Source organism: Argiope bruennichi, chromosome 2, assembly GCF_947563725.1.
Source record: "Argiope bruennichi chromosome 2, qqArgBrue1.1, whole genome shotgun sequence".
Classification (NCBI taxonomy): domain Eukaryota; kingdom Metazoa; phylum Arthropoda; class Arachnida; order Araneae; family Araneidae; genus Argiope; species Argiope bruennichi.
Genome location: NC_079152.1, coordinates 121387636 through 121408609, shown reverse-complemented (window position 1 = coordinate 121408609; position 20974 = coordinate 121387636).

The window sequence follows — 20974 nt, the reverse complement described above, 5'->3', positions numbered from 1 at the left end:
TTGCTAAATATATTGTATAGCAATAAAATAACAGTGAATTAAACATCTTTAAATGCTATTTACTATTGATTAGGGACGGATTTCCCATAAGGCCCATCGAGACCATTCCTTAGGGCACAGCAGATAAATACTAATTGCAGTATGAAGAAATAGCAATTAAATATTTATAAAATTTTCAGTATTACTTTGAAAAGGCCATAGTTAAGAGTCTGGAAATAGGGTCATAATTAAAGTAAGTACGTAAAATATATCGTTGCAATTTTTATATTAAGCTAAGTCGAAAATGGAACCCTGAAAGCCATAAATAAAAATATGTAGCAAAGTGAGTATCAAATTATAAGAAGAGACTGAAACTTTTAGCACAAAATAAAAATAATGCACAACTTAAATCTTTAATGCAATATTATTTTAAATATGGTGTAATTAAAGTAAAAGTGTAAAAAAAATTATCTCTCTTGCAGTGAAGGGGTAGGGAACTAACTATAAGCATGTTTAGGAGGATCCTTCTTTATTATTATTATTATTATTGATGTTGTTTCTATATACGCAGTTCTTATGGTTGAAAAAATGAAATGAGAAACTCAACAAAATATTTAATTTTATATTACTTTCAAGAAGATTAATTCCAGCAATGTCGCTTATTAAAAAATAAATCAAAATTTGGACACAACTTTAACCAAAATATGATATTTAAATCTTCTAATGCAAAGTTTGCTAGATCTGTTAACGTGAATCAATCAGTAAATTCATAGCATTGACCTATAAAAAATCTTATACAATAATTGAATTTAATTTGAATAGTTGAAGCACATTGTTCTTGTAAATCAAATGAAACCCCAAAATCGAATTATCTTTAAAATGATATTTTAAAAAATCTGCAGGGCCCCTAAGCAGTTGCCTACTTTATTTATTTGATAATCTGAGCCCGAGTGTAATGCATATTTAATGTAAAATGCAAATAAATAAAATGTTGTAGTGTGAGATTAGAATCGACGAAAATCTTAATTTATGTTTATTCTCTATTATTTATCTCCTCATCAGCTAAATGAATAATTGATTTAACTCCAAATCTGACCGCCATTCCTCGTACGAGTTAAATAGGCTGATTTGGTTAATTTTTTTATGATCATTATAGTAGTAATTTTTAATTTAAAAAATTTGCTTACTCCTTTGATATTAACTGTTCTTTGCGCTACATATAATTAATTTTTGAAAAATAACAAAAGGAAAAAAACAGTTGCATCGATTTGTTTTACTTTAATCTCCACTAATATTGAAGATGAATGTATGCGTGTTAACGCTCTATAGATAGTTTGACCTTTGACCTACAGCGCCGAATCCGGCGCATATATACCTTGGAGGATGGAAATGTGTACTGCATTTTTTTATAACTTTAATTTAAAAATTAAGCTGAATTTTCTCCTTTCTTTTGCGATAACTTCCGGAAATAAGGCACAAAAATGGGTTTTACATCATTTCAGAATTTGAAAAATCGTCTTTGATAGCAATTTAAAAGCTATGAATTTCCATTGCATTTTAGGAATTTTTTACAAAAGCTTTTTTTGTTGTTGTTGTCTAATTTTTAATAACATATCACAATTTTCCTTTGAAATAAAAATTGTTTTTATTGATTTTGTTCAATTGTTGAAAGCTGAAGAAGAAGAATACTATGTAATATTTCTGCTGTGTACAAGACAAAGAGAAAAGTGATGTTACAATCGCGAAATTTAGAACATTTATGAAAAACACATTTACGCTTTTAATAGCGCTGTGTTGTTGTTGAACTATTTCTATCAGAAAGATAACAGAACTCGGCCTAAGTGAAGATTAGTGTGCACCAGTTGTTTGTCGCCAATATTGCAACCCATCGGATCCCTCTTATAGCAACCGTACTGCTGTTTTGTTTACTTTTTGCAATGGTTGAGTTGTACATAAATTACAATTACATTATGAGAAATGTTAAATTAAAAATATTAAAAAAATATCGATTAAAGATTTTAAATTTGTTTTTTATTACTACGTTTATTTGGATCAAAATTCGTAATATTTAAATAAATAATAACGATGTTGAGAATACTTGTAATAATTATTCTTATTTTATTTTGGTACAAGTTTGGTTGTTCTTTATTATAAATAAAATTTATTAAATAAAGAAAGTTAAGCTTATAATTAAAAGTTATTTTCTTCTTCCTTTTTTTTAATGTGAATACGAACAGAAAATATTTATTCTTTTGCAATTTTTAATTGTCAGTATGCGCTTTAAAAAAATCGTCTGCATTCTCACTCAAATGAGAACCGTAACTGTTCCGCGGAAATATTTGTTTATTTTGTCCGCCATCTTTATTGGCGACTTGGCATTGTTGGCGCAGCTGAGTGCACACTAAAATTCACTTTTACCCAGAACTCAACTAAGACAATTAAAATAACACGGTTTTAAGGTCAGACAGTTTGACGGAATCATGGCCATGAAGTTAAACGTAAACGATGTATATAAAATCAAATATTCCCGCGAACCAACTAGTCCCCTGAAGTGACTGGTATATAATAAATACTACAGGGTTTTTTTTAAAGAGTGATTTTAATTAAAGGATGACGAAGAAGTAATAAAATATAGAAACAATGTGTGTAACGTCAATTTCTCAACATAGAAATTCAATTACAAGGAGATTATTTATAAATTCGAAAAATTGCTCAATTTTCATTTTGAACAACAACTACTGACTGAACTTTCACTGGCAGCATTCTTCTTCCGTCCGTAGCCTCTAGTGCAACTTAAAACGTAAGACATTAGGAAAATTAATTACATATATATATACAGGCGCCTCAATCTCAGGAGACACCCGAGCACAAGACGAATCTGATTGGTTTGTCAGATCACATGACTTTAAACTATAAGTCATGGAAAATCTTCTGTTGGCTGTTTATCCTTTTTGGCAAGTAGATGCGTATTTTGGCGAAATTAATTTGGGAATAGATATCAGTAGTGTAGTATTTTGTTTTGAAATTCAGTTGATTAAAATTTTACACTCACATCTGTTTTATAATAAAGCTGATATAGAAGAAATCAGGGTCTACTACATGTTTCTAAGTGCTCTCATTTCTATATTTGAAATGAAAATATTGTGAACTGTTATTATGTATGTTTATTAGGTTTATAAATGTTGTTTAGGTTAATAAATGTTGTCTTTCAATAAAAATGAAATGCACAGATCTACAAAACTCTCACTGAATCCATTTTAACATATGTGTTCGGAACTTAAGGCAATAACTTCACCGGGAGAAGCTCTTATTTCTATATTTGAAAAGAAAATACTATGAATTGTTTTTTTTTATATAAAATGCGCTTAAAATAACTGCGTTTTTTATAAATTTCAGCGCCGCATAACGCACATTTGAATTACATGTTTATTCCTTATCCTTGCAATACGAAACAATGTTTACCGCTTCGCGGATAAAAAATGGTTAATGTAAAATTGGCGGAAAACGAATTTGGCGGTTTTCAATTCAGTGATCTGACAAACCAATCAGATTCTACTTGTGCTCGGGTGTCTCCTGAGATTGAGGCGCCTGTTATATATATATACTAAGGTGCCAAAAGAAAAATCTCTACTTATTTGTAAAAGCGTGAAGTAATTTATGGTACATTATTTATAGTTGAGACTAATAAAATTGCTGATTTGCCGATATCTTAGCAGTTCAAGCTCGTGGAATCAACATCATTAAAGTGAAAAGAAAAATTGCAAAGCAATCTTTGAAATCCTCGAGAATTAGTTAACTATAGTAAAACAAAAACGTATAGAAAAATAATAAATAACGTAATGAAATGAACACAGAGAAATCCTGAACAATCATTTTTAGGATGGAACATTCCAACATTTTTCTTGCAACGTTTGAATTCTTTGAAGAATTTTTTAAGTGGCAGTTCTGCCAAAAAATTCTCCTGGATATCAGTCGAACTGTCATTAAAAATATCTAAATGTGTGAAATAGCCATTTCATTGGCTTAAGTTGTTGAATTGACTATCTAAAACTAACTTTTAAGATAAGAATGATGAAAAAAAGGTATTCTAAAATAGTTGTTCGGCAATTTCAAATGGTGTTATAATGGTCCTTTTTTTAAAAAGGCACTGAAAATTAAATCAAAATTTAACTTTTTATCTTAATGATCGAACCTGCATTCTAAAATTTTTACTAGATATTTCCTTCTATGAGACACAAATTGAAGTGGAATTTCAAAACGTTCGCTGAAATTGAAAAAGAAAAATATTTCATCAATTTTTCACTTATTTTAAATTTATTTCTGATCTAATTAAGTTATCATTATTTTTCATTTCAGTTCTCATTTCAGAGTTCTTTATAATATCTAGGGATGACGAATATTTTACCAGCGGTTATTACGTAACCAATTTCATAAAGTCACAAATACCAGTTATCAATACTTTTTCAAAGAGGGGTGTGATTCAAATCCTTGATACGATCTTACTGGTAATAAATATTTCGATTACAGGTTTTGGATCACGATAGAAAGTAACAATAACAAAACAGAAAAGGAGAAATCTGTGAATGGGTAGAAAATTGAACGGACCGGTTATTCTTGGAATTACCGTATCATTGAATTGCATATCACTGAAATTTATCGGAGCGGTGACTTCACCGGAAAGTGTGAAGTCGCCGCTCCACTTCATGAAAGTGACCTTGATTTTCCGATATTCGCATTTGATGATGCACTATGCCATACAAAGGATTTTTAATTGCTTGTGACATGACGTTGCATATATTATGTTTACTGCTGGTGCCATCTATTGGTAGAATATAGAACTAAAGTAAACATTTTAAAGATATGACATATATATTTAATTCAAATTTTTCAGAAAAATGGTTTACTCCAATAAAGAAATTAAATAAATAGTTTTGAAAACAATCAAATGTAAGAAGTAAGCTGAAATTGGTAAATTAATTCAATCACACGCTACTTAAATTAATAAATTAAGTATTAATTACAATTAATAAATTTTATATTTAATACTAAGTAATAAATTTTAATTTTATAATATGATTGAAATAACAGATATTTGGAACAAATATTTAAAAATAACAATAGCAAAATTATTTTTTATTCAAAAAATCGTGAATTATGCATCTCTAATAATATCTGCAATTTTTAGACGTGTATTTTGTCTCTCAAATCAATAGGTTTACTTTTCTTATTTAAACACACAAATACACAAACCCTGTGTTCGCTTTATCCAGTAACATCTACGGGTACAAACTTAGAAGACAGTTTTACATGATTACTCAATAATTAAAGCCAATAAAATTGCTCTCGTGTATTTTTTTCTGGAAAATAATCTAATTCAACTGGAGTATAGATATAAGCTTAGATATTTGTTAATATTTTGTTTAATTGGGAGCGACAAATCAATCCGAGCGATGCCTTCCCTATCCCCAGGAGCACATGTATATTGTACAATATTGAACGATATTAAACAATATTCGCGACGTTGTATAATATTATTGAATATTTAATAAAATAATGTAATATCTAACAATATTGTATAATATTGTGTAACATTTTATGCCACCTAGAATTAACACAAAATGCCGAACAACCTGGTTACGATATCTTCCTGATATTCGCTGGCATCCAGAACATCGAACTAGAGATGCATAATCCACGATTTTTTGAATAACAAATAATTTTGCTAACGTTATTTTTAAATATTTGTTCCAAATATCTATTATTTCAATCATATTATTAATTAAAAATTATTACTTAATATTAAAAATTTATTAATTACTAGCAGCCTTTGGCGACCAGCCGGTTCACCAATCTTAATGCTCGTTAAAATTTTAATAATTAAATATTTTATGTAACTCCTATTTTAATAGCTTCTTCATCAAAATATTTTAAAGCTACAAATTTTGATAGTGCTATAAAGGCCTTCAACCATAACGTAATATGTGTCTCTCTAATTTTCTTTTTGCTCCCGTAGAATTTATGCTTTAAATTAAAGTGAAAATGATTAAATTGCAATTAATATAAGGAAATTTTTTACTGAAACGAAGCATTTTTTTAAAAATATGAGTACTGAAAACAGAGTCGCTGAGTATTTAAACTAAACCTTATGGGCACTAAAGAATATCTTTCTTAATTTATATAATATCTCAAGAAGTTTTCTACAAAATTTTCTCAGATTCATCATGAACAGATCGATTAATTAACAATGTTTCATTTTAAATGCATTAAACACTAAGAAAATAAAATGAATCTTTTAAAATAATCGGTCGAAAACAGGTTTAAAAAACTACTTAAAAAACGATGTACTTAAAACTATAAGTATATACAAAAAAAAAAAAATATATAACTAACATAAATACAATTTAATTACAAAAGCATGCAACTAACCTAAAAATAATTTAAATCAAGAATCATCCGTTGATAATATTGTCAGCAATCAGAACACAATGAGCATGCGTGAATTTTCAACGCTAGTTACGGTAACGCAAATGCGTGAATTTTTCTACGTCAATTGAGGTAACGCTATGCAGATTAAAAATTTTTAATTTCCTTTATTCTGTGTTATTTTAATTCAAAAGTACTTCAGAATGAATCTGAAAGATCGATTCATTAACAATGTTTCATTTTAAATGCATCAAACATTAAGAAAATAAACAGAATCGTTTGAAATAATCGGGACCCCAGGTGCACATTCCCGACCTCTAAAGTATACATGTACCAAATTTGGTAGCTGTAGGTGAAATGACCTGGCCTGTAGAGCGCCAACACACACACACACACACACACACACACACACACACACACACACACACACACACACACACACACACACACACACATTGAGCTTTATTATAAGTAATAGATAGATAATTAATACTTAATTTACTAATTTAAGTAATGTGTGATTGAATTAATATATCTATTTCAGCTTACTTCTTAAATTTGATTTTTTTTCTCAAAACTATTTATTTAATTTCTTTATTGGAGTAAACCATTTTCTGAAAAATTTGAATTAAATATATATGTGATTTCTTTAAATTGTTTACTTTAGTTCTGTATTGTATCAATAGATGGCACCAGCAGTAAACGGAGTATATGCAAATTCAAGTCACAAGCATGTAAAAAGGATTTGTATTGAATAGGGCATCATCAAATGTGAATTTCGGAAAGTCAAGGTTACTCTCATGAAGTGGAACGGTGACTTCACACTTTCCAGTGAAGTCACCGCTCCAATAAATTTCAGTGATATGCAATTCAATGTTACGATAATTCTAATAACCGGTGTGTTCACTTTTCAATCCATTCACAGATTTCTCCTTTTCTGTTTTGTTCGAGAGCTTCCATTGGACAGATCGTATCGATTGTTACTTTCCAGTGAAGTCACCGCTCCAGTTTAATTTCAATGATATCGTATCGATTGTTACTTTCTATAGTGATCCAAAACCTGTAATCGAAATATCGCCAGCAAGATCGTATCAAGGATTTGAATGACACCCCTCTTTGAAAAGTATTGATCAAAGTACTGGTATTTGTGACTTTTTGATATTGGTTACGTAATAACGGCTCGTAAAATATTCGTCATTCCTACATCGAAAAACATCGTGGGAATATCTTAAAATATCATGTGCTAATAAAGTTATGCAAGAAAGAGTAAGTTGGTTTTGAAGCAGGATCTGAAAAGCGACCGTTTCAAGTTGGGAGTCGTCCCGAAGAACAAGAAAGGATGGCCGGACAATGGCAATTTAAAGTGATGTTAGTTTTGCTTTTTGTATTGCTTCTGCGAGTTTTAAAAGAATAATGGAGGTTATTCAATGTGAATTGACAACGAAAGCCTGCCTGCTATATTTGGATACAGTATCATTATCACGGAATTTAACATTCGAAAAACCTGTCAGTAATTTCTGCAAAGTTTTCTGGAAATTGAAGGATGCTAATTTAAAGCTCGACCCTAAAAAAGGACGATTGTTTAGATAAGAAGTTTCGGATTTTATCTACTGAAAGTCTAAGAACCTTCCCAGAGAAAATAATAGCAGTAAAATACGGTACTCATGCGATGCTTCATAGCTTTTTTCGCAATTTTTTAAGACTGTGTATCTATTAACATTGATATGTAAAAAATTTCTTAGCTGTAGCGAAATCTTTAAATATATAAACTAAAACAAGAGCAGAATATAACTGGACAAATAAATCTAAAAGATCATGCAATTATTTGAAATAAATGTTGGCCAATTTTGGCTTATTGTCAATCTCACAAACAATTTATTCTAGATACCGATGCTTATAATGATGATACTGGAAAACTGAAAGTGCTTGACTAAAACAGGTATAATGGCCTATTTAAAAAAAATTGAGAAAAACATGAGAAATTATTGTGTAACTAGAAAGGAACTAACAGTTATCGTAAAATCAATAGAACATTTTCCTGGTCATCTGTGCAGCAAGAAGTTTATTCTGTGGACCAACCACGCCTGCCTGAAGTTGTTGCTGCTGCTTATCCCTCTTGAATTGAACATCAATTCAAGCCACCTCCAAGATATCAGGGAAAGAGGGGTGTAGTAGCTTCTGAGAGTAAGGACCCCTGAGCACCCGAGGGCAGAAGTCTAACTTTATCTCATATAAAGATGACACTCACACATTCGCTTGCACAACCCCTTTTTACAAGGGAGGAGACTCTTTCACACACCTCACAGGGTAAAGAACAACCATGCCCGAACCAGGTTTCGAACCCGGGAAGCCCAGATCATGGGGAAGATGCGTAACTCTTAGGTCAGGACACCGGCCTGCCTGAAGTGATGACTAGAAGTAACGAATATTTTCCGAACTATTAATATGTTGCCAATATCAAAAAGTCACAAATTCTAGTGATCAATATTCTTCAAAGAGAGGTGTAATTCAAATCCTTGATATGATTTGAGATTTCTTTGTTTCCTAAGAGCCTGAGGAACATGTAGCATGATGGATCAAGAAACAAAAAAATTTTTATTTTGAAATACAACATCAGAAAGGATAAATTCATGGCAATGTAGATACAATTAAAAGAAGGTTCTGTGGCTATAGCTGCAAATAACATTCGAATGTGAAGAGAAAATACATTGCTATGGCCGACATCTCCATTAAAACAATAAACTTTAGATAGCTAATCCTTGCCTCCTGGAAAAATTTAAGGACATTTTGGTGGATGATCCAAATATTAAATCGATATTGGAAAAAAATGTAATGCAAGTCGACATCTTAATAAGAAATAAACTCAGAAACAATGAAACAATATGGGTCATTATGGAATCATTTTGATCTTAGAAACGGAGTTTTATACTGCTTGTGGGATATTGACAACGAAAAAAAAATACTAATGATAGCGAATTTCCTCACAATTTAGAAATCCTATTTCACGACAGTCTTGGAGGAGGACATTTCTGCTTGATGAAGACATTAATCAAAATTAGAGAAAGATTTTAGTGGAACCTTATGTGTCGACGTCAAGAAATGGAATAAAGAATTCCATGTCTGTGGAGCTCGAAAACGGGGAGAGGATTGCAACGTTATAATATGAGTGTTCCATTTAAGAGAATTGTTTGTGACATGCTAGGTCTTTTCCCTTAACATCTATAAGCCACCAGTACATCCTGGAAATTATGGATTGTTTTACGAAATTGCCTGGAGCCTAGAGGCCTCGTCTGAAACATGTGACATGAATGGGGAAAAGTTTTCTTGGAAAATTTGGCACTCAACAATGGGGTCAATTCACGGTCACGTGTCAGGTACCAAAGAAACCGCTTCTGTTCAGTTTTCAACCGTTCTGCGCATGTCGTGATGTCTGCCGATAACGTTGACGAAACCATTGTTTAGTAAATATTACGCTAGCCGATCAATTATTAAAAACTTCTGATTTTTTTTGAGTTTGATGCTTCCTTGCATCTTGGTGTCTGATGCATTTTTTTGTGAATTGGATTTAAATTTTTAAAGTGTTTTGTTGGCTCTTAGTTTGTTAAATTTCCTCTTATCTACTTACTGATGAAGTGAGTTTAATTAGACATTATGATAAAAAATAGGACAGAAAAAGCTTTTAAAGTTACTTAAAACTTTTTTCAGCAGAAAATACATTCCATTGTTCCAGAACAAAATTCAAACTTTCAAAAATAAATAAATAAATAAAATCTTAAATTTGCATGTAAATTTATTAATTTTAGATTAGGCAGATATGAGAAACCACGTAAGGCTCCATTATTAGAACAGTGATTTATAACCGATTAGAGATCCGAGAGAATATTCACAATTAACACTGCTGTTCTAAAGCATTTAACAAATTCAAAAAACTGCTGTAAGAAAGGTGAAAGACTAACCTTAGAAAATGTAATCCCTAGTGAACTTTTAACTGGGAATGCTGGGATCTTTCATACCTTTAAGACAGGAGAGACATGTGAAGCTTGTATGGACATTGTTGTGCTACAAATATTCAAATATATTCCACTTTTCAAACAAGGCTAAAGGTTCCAGTATTTGACAGATCGTGCGACAGATAAGGAGTTCAGAATCAACAGTCCCCGTCCTTGTTCAGTATCCCTTCGTGATCTCAGTTGTGAAAAAAAAGTAATGAACGTTTTCAAATAATAGTCGGTGGAAAAAAATTCGAAGAGAGAGTACTGAAAATTAACTTTACATACCCTAACATTAACGAATTCTGAGGAAAGGAATGACAGTTTTTCGAGTTAGTCACTTCGACGGATTGGAAAAATAAAACTTTTGTAACAGAAAAGATGAGAAATGAACCAGAAGCAAAGTTGAAGAACACATTTCATGTTATTCAACTTACGTTTTCCTCTATTTTGGGTACGTTTTACTAATTTCTAGATCAGCTCAGAATATCAAAACTCTGTCATTGGCTTATACCATCTAAAGTATAAAATATAAACTAAATTTAAACAGGATTGGATATGAGGGCACTGCTAACCATAGAGGACGTAACGATGATGTTAAATGCCTTTTTGAAAAAGAGATTGCCAGACTATTTTCCGATGTGATTCTTATGGAATTTCCTCTAATGCATTTGATAGGACGCTTGGATGGACCAAAACAACTGGCCTTCAGTCATTTTCTGCAATTGTTAAAATGTGAAATGAGAACATTAAGCAATTAATAAAACTTTTTTTATATAAATTTCAGGATTTTTCCCCAGCAATTAGAAAAAGATCGAAAATAATTTTAATAGGGATCTAAATGGGATATTTCTGTAACTGTTACTTTAGGCATCTGCTTGCAGACCTTTGATAATAAATAAAAAATACCTGGAAAATTGCCTTTTCTAGATGGATTACAGTTTCCACTCAATAACTCCGACTTTAATCTGAGCACTTGGAGCCATCTGTGAAATTTCAGTAGATAACTAGACTTCTAATAAATTTTGCGATGTTATGTTATCCCTGTTAAATTTTGCGATATTCTATATTTTATTTCTGGACGTCTTTTAAAGGACGCGGATATTAAACAGAATCCTTCTCCTCCAGTTTTCAACAATGGAAAAAAATCTCATTGTTTATTTAATTTTTATGAACAATGAAAACGGTTCGAATTTCAGCGCAACAATGTAATTTATTGTTGGAAATTGCGATATATATATATATATATAACGCTTATGTGGACGCAATATCAGGCAGAATTTGTTAATCGCCGTTTGGCAACACTTCGACCTCGCCCGGGAACATCAATAGGCGGATTGATAAGCGAACGCTATTCTTGTATGGCTTTAAAAATTTTTTTAACAAAAAATTAACGATAAAAAACGGAAATTTTTTTTACGATGAGTTGACGTCGTGCCGTATCGATTTTAAAACGAAATCGTCGAAAAAGAGAAGACAGGTCGAATGAAAATGTTCAAAAATCGTTCATAAGAAGATCCAGTCGTAATGAACGAGATAGGGTTAAACGTTTATGTGTACGGAGCGAAGTTTCCGAAATTCAGGAGCATAGCTGTGGGACTATGTCAGGACTCTGTTCTTTTTGCCAGGCACGTTACTGGGAAAAAGAAGTAAATTCAAATGGCGAATACACGAGATGTCATGATAAAAAAAAATTGTTTTGGAACATGTGTTGAATTCATCGGAAATATTTAAAGACTTGTTATCAGTGATTCAATCGAAGGTAGAAACTATCGGAAGCGTATAATATAATTCTGCTTTAGCTTTTGCTTCAATGGAAGCTGAAATTAAACCTCTTCCTGGAACAGGACCATATTGCTATAGGATTCATGGTCAGATATACCACACGTTTTGTCCTGAGAAAAGCACAATTTTTTTGAATTTGTTTCTGTGATGGATATATATAGTTCCTAAATGAGAAGTTATTTGTGTTTACGAAGAAATTTTCTCCGGTTCAATTTTCGAGTGTAATTTTTGCCTTACATTTTTTTTTATTTCTTTCATTTTTTTTATCTTATTTTGGAATGGACTGAATTTGAATTTAGCTGCTTTCAGACATTTTTTTTTTTTTTTTTTTTTTTTTTGTAAATATCAAATTCGTATTCTGTTTATGTAGTGTAGCTTCCAAATTTGAACAATTTTGAGAAAACCACATTTTTTTTTTTTTTTTTTTTTTTTTTTTTTTTGTAAATATCAAATTTTTTTATTTTGTTTCTATGGTATAATTCCCAAATTTGAAAAATTGTGAGAAAAGCAGAATTTTTCTTTTTTAAATTTGTTTCTTTGGTGGATGTATATAGTTATTTAAATGAAAGGTTATTTGTGTTTACAAAGAACTTTGATGCAGGGGATTTTTACGAGTGTAATTTTTGTTTTACATTTTTTTTAACTCTTTCATTGTTTTATCATATTTTGGAATAAATTGAATCTGAATATATCTGTTGCTAGAATAAAGTGATGTAGTAGAAGGCGAGCGAACGAAGCGATCCGAGAGAAACTGCATTAGCAGTTCCTGGGGGTTAGCGAGCATAAGCGAGCAGGGGGCGGAACCCTCTAGTAAAAAAAAAATGTTGTAGTTTAGGAAAAATTCATACGACTATTAAACTAGTATCATTAAAAAGAATTTCTTTTTTTTTTATTTTGGAATGGTGTAGATTTCTGTGCAATAATATTTTGTGCAACAAAATTTCTGTGCAATAATATTTTTGGAAGTTATCTTAAAAAAACACTGATTTGGAAACGCCACAATTTTTAATTATTTAAAATTATAATTACAATTTTTAAAAAATGCTTCGAGTAGGACATTCCTGCATTCTAAAGTATATAGTTCGAAATATGGGTCAAAGGATCTGACATATAGAGTGCCAACACATACACAGACATTCACCCTCATTATTAGTAGAGATAGAAAATAGAGATTAGCAGAGATGCAATCCAACCAACATGGAAGTACCCTTTAATTTACACTAACTATAAGTTTCTCAAGGTACTTAAACAATGAGCTGAAATAAATTGTGGATACAACCATTCTGCGAAATTGTTTCTTTGCACAATCAGGAAACATATCGGACTATACTTATTTGATAAAAGATCATAAGAATGAAGATCAAAGAAAAAATAATAATGGGAGATTCAGCAAAGAAGTATGTTGAAGTTCTGTCAAAGACGGCTTTTTCAAAACGGAAATTTTGACTGGAATAGAATTACGAATTTAGACAAACTTTTATTAGAAAAAATGTTTCATTTAACGAGTGTTCAGTATTATGAACAAGTTTTGAAAACTAATTATGCTCTTTAAACGAGGTTCCAATGTATGTAATTTCCAAAAATAAAAAAAAGGAATTCCAAATAAAAACATTTTATAATGAAAAGTGCATTATGTTAAAAATAAACAGAATGCAAAAATGTTTTTGTTGAAAGAAGTTTTGTCATCTGAAATGTGTACAATAATTACAAACAGCAAAACTATTGAATTAAAAAAATAACAAATAAAAAACTACGTTATTTTTAATAGTGTTTTTAAAAATTAATAACCTATTAAATAATATTTAAGTCTTCTTTTTGGAAATATGAAAAAGAAAATTTTTAATGAAAAAATATAAAAAAAGAGAGTGCGAAAAGAAATGTATTTGAAATTTACCTCCAGAACAATTGCAACATATTTTATTTCTTGGCAAGGTTAATACTCCGAATATGAAGGAACATTTCGACTGCAAAATAAGGTTCTGGAAATACTTCTTGAATTTACCTGCCGTATTTCAAACAGATTATACACATTTTATTAGTCAAACTGGAGACGCAGATATAGCAGGTTACCTTTTAGACTGAATTTACGATGAATTTATATGTGGGTGAAAAATGTGGGGCATTGCATGTGGGGGAAAAAATCCACATGCAACACATCCACATTTAACAAGAAAAAAGAAGATCCTTCATTATTCCCTGAAAACTGTTTACCTTTGTCTTACAAAACCTCCAATTTACAATACTTCTTTTCCTAGCAAAAATCAAAAGCAATTCCTTTTATAGATTTCATCATTTGCAAGTTTATATAGAGGCATAACTATGACGGGTCACAACACGAATTTTACCGGAAGATCTGAGAAACAAGAAATACATTGAAATGTTACGAACTGCAATTTATTTTTTATTGGCGTAGACCTACTTTATGATATCCCTTTCCCTGCAACTGAAAAGAGAGTGACTAAGTGGTGCTTGGAATATTCGAACTCGTTTGAAATGCGTTGCAATGTTACAGATTTTTTCCTACCATTTCTAGTGGGTCTGAAAACATTGGTTGCTAGGAAACAACGAGAGCCCTTCTTATCTACGTAACAATCATTTCATTTTTATATATAAAAAAAAATAACATTGTTTTAAAAAATACAAGCGTTGGAACAAAAAGATTATAAAATAATTTTAACGATTATGTATAAATTTAAAATGCAATCACATAAATAAAAATAAAACTCAAATATAGTTCATTTCCGGATTCTGAAACCCTCTCACGCTTTTGCGCATACCTTAAGAGCCGTTTATTTCGTTAAAAAAGGGATAAGTGAAAAGATGGAAGCAGGAGATATTTACATTTACGAATAGGGGTGTATTCAGATTATTCGAGACTGAGCCGGCCATTTAGGGGGTGCGACGGATGCTATGCATCAGAGGCCAGGGACTGAGGGAGTCCCAATATGATCAAGAACTAAAATAATATTCTGAACAATAATCGTGGAATAGGAAGAAAAGAGGAAAAAATTTAAGTGGAAAAATTGACGGGCTTGGAAATATACGAAGTTTACATATATATTACAGTCTAGTGCAAGTGTGCAACATACAGGGTGTTTATAAAGTCCTGGACCCATTTTGATGTTTAATAACTCATAAAATAATAAAGATAGATTTAAATTAATAACATAAATGGTTAAATAGACTCAAAAAGTTTCATGACCCTTGTCAATGAACTTCCACGTGTGCCCCCTTCGTCGCACGGAGAATATCAAGTCGATAGTCAATTTCACGCCAGGTAGCGACAAGCATGTCGGCATCCACAGAGCCATTTGCGCACTTTATGGCGATTAACAATGCCAGAAACATGAAAGGATGCTTCATCGGAGAACATTATGCTCTTCAGAAAATCAGCAGCATCTTCTATCCTCCTTAGCATATCTGTTGCAAAGGCCATCCTCCTAGGTCTATCGTTCGGTTCCAAAACTTGAACAATTTGAACTTTGTATGCATGCAGTCTTAATTTTTTCTTAATAACCTTGTAGACCGTCGAAATTGGCATATCCAATTCTGTTGCCGCTGATCTCACAGATATTCTAGGATTGTGTAAAAATGTCTCTCTGACACGCTCAACATCAAAATCACTTGTGCAAGGACGTCTGGGACGTTTCTTATCTTCTATACTTCCAATTTCTAGAAAATTCTTTTTCCACCGCAAGGTGCTGTTTTTGGATGGAGGATCTTTTTGGTAAATTCTTCTGAAATTTCTCTGTGCTTGCACTATAGATTTCATTTCTATGAACCACCATAAAATCTGTGCTTTCTCTTGTGGTGTATGCATTCTCCTTAATATCCGCTCGAATAAAACATCACATACAAAAGTACTACATAGAACAAACACATCAAAAGTAAACATAACATTGCAATAGTTGACAAAAACAAAAGAGAGAAAAATGCAATTAATAAGCAGACAATATTTAGAAAAGTACAGATATTTAGACTGGAAAATGAAATTATCTGAAATTAACCACACGCGCAGACGATATTTACAAAAGTAAAAATATTCATACCTGAAAAGGAAATATATATGAGTTATTCCATCAATAAATGCCATAAGTTTGTTTATATCTTTATTATTTTATGAGTCATTAAACATCAAAATGGGTCCGGGACTTTATAAACACCCTGTATTATAAACCTAAGGTAAGTAGATTTACGGTCATTTATATCATGGAAAAGAAAAAAAAAAAAATAAATAAATAAATAAATAAATTAAAAAAAATGAAAAATTTAAATTTCAAGAAGTCACAAGTAGATCTATTTTCTTGTCTACAATGTAATTCTGACAATGAAATTGCTTCAATTTCAGGAGTTACGATTCAAGTGGCAGCTAGAAAAGAATGTTTGACGCAAATTACACAATATTGCAATGGAAATGTAGAAACTGCGAAATTCGCTTTCTAAACTTCATACTAACTATTTTAAAAACTTTGTAAAGTGTTGTAACAGCGATGTAGATGAAAATCTAATCCAGAAAATTGGTATGCTATGGATTTGATTTCGAATAAAAGAGATGTAAATAACGCACAGGATACACTGTAATACATACAAAATAATAATTATAATGAATTATTTCTAAATGTTATTGTGTTAAAACTTTTCTTTGCGTTACCAGTTACTACAAAGAGTGCTGAGCGCTCTTTCAACAAAATAATAGTAGTAAATAATTGTCTTTGATCAAACATGTGTGCAAAACGCTTAAATGCGCTCGCTATATTGAGCATCAAAAAAGAAAATGTAATTTTTCCGAAATAATTATTAGCAAAAACAAAGTTGCACGTTAAATAAACATGTAATAGTAATATATGTTCGTGTTTGTAATTTTTTTTTTTTACTTTACAAAAAATTTAAGACCCCAAATTGTTTTTTGCACCCAAGCCCCTTTACAGAGTAGGCGGGCTCTGATTCGCGATGTACTAATCGCTCATCCTAGCGAAGTGAAAGCGTCGAAAAGTGCTATAAAATATCGGGATATCCCGAATCTTCTCTGCTCGGCTCCGGGAACTATAAAAGGCCGTCATTGTGGAAAAAGTCGCCAAAAAGTTTAGAATCACATAGCGAGTCAAAGACGAATAAATGTATAAGTCCAGCGAAGAGCAAGCGTTGTGTGAAGCTCAAGCATTTGCTGAATTCATTTGTGTGCCGAATCCTGGTGTTTATTATAGAAGCAGCATCAAGTCATGTGTGGAGTAGCCAGTCGTTTAGTAGATAGTTGACAGTTAGATACAGCTAAGCGAGGAGACTGTGGAGATTTGCAGACGTTTGGAGGCCGTAGAGTGAAGCTACGTGCATTGCCTCCTTCTGCTGAATTCTATCTCGCCGCTTTGTGTGCTGGAGTTGCTATTGCTACCGATTACTATTTGTGGGCTATTGTTTGCTGTAGTATGCTGCTGTGTGTTTCCTGCGTTCGTCTCGCCTGTATATATTTGTCGCCTTTGTTGTCCTCGTCTTTAATAAACGTCTTCATTGTTCTCTACTAAAGGACTGTTTATTTCATCGACCAACACATCGGTAAAAGAACCCCGAAGGAAGAATAAATACGTAACAATATCATGCAGTATATAATGCATTTACTTTTCAATTAGCAATTTAATCGATGAAAAGTTATAGTAAAATATTTTCAGGTGCACATACTAGGTGGGATAAGTGTAATACATTTAGGTGTTCTTTAAAATTAATTAATTGACTTTTTAGAAATTTATCTTAATTATTACGCAGACATTTGTATTCGAAGATATGTCTTCAATACCTATGTAAAGTATTTGGCATTATATATAACTTATAAGAACCAATGATTGCATGTTGTTCCTGAACAGTGTCAAGTAAAGATTTAATAATATCACATCTCAAAAATGGATTTCAAACTCTGTAAAGACAAAGTTTTTTTTTTTTGACCGATACAAGTTTTATAAAAATTCTCAGAAAAAAAAATCCTGAATAAAAGAGAATAATTATAATAGTAAGCACAGTAACTGGATTATACAGAAACCACCTCACACATAAGATTAAAACTAAATTTAACCGAATTAGGTATGAAAGAATCCATTTTCCGGGGTAATAAAATAATATTCGTTTTTTTAAAAAATAAAATATATTTTTTATCATCGGGAAAATATCCTCCAAGTTTATCGGGGAAAAAAATGTCTTCAGGATAAATTATCGAATTTCTGACAAATACATAATCTTTTGTTTGGATGACCGAACATCTCCCCTAGCCTGTACATCCGTGATTTTTAGGCAAATTTGGAAAAGGTACATAATTTTGATTGAGAAACGATTAGCTTAATGAGATAAAATAAATATGAGCTATGATTCCAAATCAAAGGAACCGAGTTTGATTATGTAGCTCGATCTGCAGCCAAGGATTCTCTTAATGCCAAATATTGTTCAGATATCATCACGATGTTGTATGGCATACAGAATATCGAATAACAACGTGGAAATATCGTACATCTTGTACTGATAAGGTTATGCCTACATATTCTTATTATGTTAAATAATGTCATGGCAATTCAAAAGTCGTCAGTTTACAAAGCCCATATCATTATGTTCAATTCTTTGAAGACGCATTCTCAATTTTATATTCAAATGACTGCACAGGAGGCGCAGCTTTCGAATAGTGGAGCAATATTTCAACAATTGTTAAATTAGCAACCAAATGCTTCTTTGGAAAATGCAAGGTTTGGAGACAACGGGAAATTTCCAGAAAACTTAATTTCTAGTCCCGCCAGACATTAAAAGGTAGATAACTACTCTGGTCTTCAGTTTGGCTGAACTTACTTCTCTCTCAACTCATCTTTTTGAGATGCGGCAACAGTTTAAAGCTCAGCCTCCTTGAGAAAAGAAGCTATGCCATTGGTCAACAAAAATTTTGCTTTACTGCCATACTACATATATATATACAGTGGCTCAAAAAATTGAGAGTACACCTTACTTTTACTTGATAAATGCGACTTTCAACATAAATAACACATTAACGGGAAGTGCAAACTTGTTTTTATTTTTACACATGACAAATGCTTTAATTTAGAATAAAAATAAACAAAAATCAACGAAAAATTTCTAAATTGAACATTTTCAGAAGCATTTTAAATAAACATACGCAGAATTTTGCCTCAAAAAATTGAGAATACACCAATGAAATTTTGCAATATCACGCATAGAAACAAAGTGTCACTATTAAATTGCATGTCTTTTTGCTCTTATAATGACCTCTAAACATCGTGGTACCGATTCGACCCATTTTTGGTGGTATCTGAAGATATTTTACCCCATTCTTCTTGCAACACTTGTTTTAAATGGTTTTTTTTTTTTTTTTTTCTAATTTTGTATTTTTGAACCACTTTTTCGAGTATCTCCCACGAATATTCAATGGCATTGATGCCAGGGTATTGTGGTGGTGTGTGTAACTGTTATTTACAATGAAAAAGACATCATATTTTGACGTTACGTGCATTCAGTTTGGGGTCGTTGTCCTGCTTAGAAATGGAATTTCCATCTATATCCAAATTTTTAACACTTTCCTTTAGATTGCTGCTACCACATGGTTCATCCAACTTGTTGCAGAAACTTTTCAAATCATAGGCAGAAGTGTAAGTGCCAAAACTGTGCTAAATGCCATTAAACAAGCTGGATATAAAAGTAGCATTGTTAGAAAGAACCCGTTCATCAGCTTGCAAATTGAGAAAAAGCATTTGAAGTTTGCAATAACTTATCAATTGAAGATCAATAACCTTTGGAAGAAAGCTATATTTAGTAATGAAAGAAAACTCAACATTTTTGGCAGTGACAGCCATCGTATTGTATGGAGAAAGCCTAATACTGCCTTGTATCCAAAAAAATTACATCCTACAGTTAAACATGATGGTGACTCCGTGATGATTTGAGGTTACATGGCTTCATCCGGAGTAGGAAATTTAATTTTTATAGATTGCAGTATAAATGATTCGGTTTACTTGGATATACTTCGCAGCAATCTAAAGGAAAGTGCTAAATATTCGGGTTTAGATGGAAATTTCATTTTCCAGTAAGACAACGACCCCAAACAGAATACACGCAACTTTAAAATATGGTGTCTTTTTCACTATAGATAGCAGTTACACACACCACCACAGTACCCCGACATTAATGCCATTGAATATTCGTGGGCTATACCCGAAAAAGGGGTTCAAAGACACAAAATTAGGAGCAAAACCCATTTAAAACAAGTGGTGCCAGAAGAATGGGGTAAAATATCTTCAGATACCACCAAAAATGGGTCGAATCAGTACCACGACGTTTAGAGGTCATTATAAGAGCAAAAATACATGCAACTTAATAGTGACACTTTGCTTCTATGCGTGATATTGCAAAAATTTCATTGGTGTATTCTCAATTTTTTGAGGCAAAATTCTGCGTATGCTTATTTAAAATGCTTCTGAAAATTTTCAATTTAGAAATTTTTTGTTGATTTTTCCGTATTTTTACTCTAAATTAAACCATTTGTTATGTGTAAAAATAAAAACGTGCTTGCACTTCCCGGTAATGTGTTATTTATATTGAAAGTCGGATTTATGAAGTAAAAGTAAGGTGTACTCTCAATTTTTTGAGCCACTGTATACGCCACTTCGCAATAGGACATAACTTCATCATATAAATTGTATATACCTTCATCAATCCTACAAAATACTTCTGTTCTAACAGTTTAATCATGCCGAAGGAAGTAGTGGCTTCGTCATGTAGATTACTTTCCAACCATTTCATTTTTTTGGTCTTCAGTT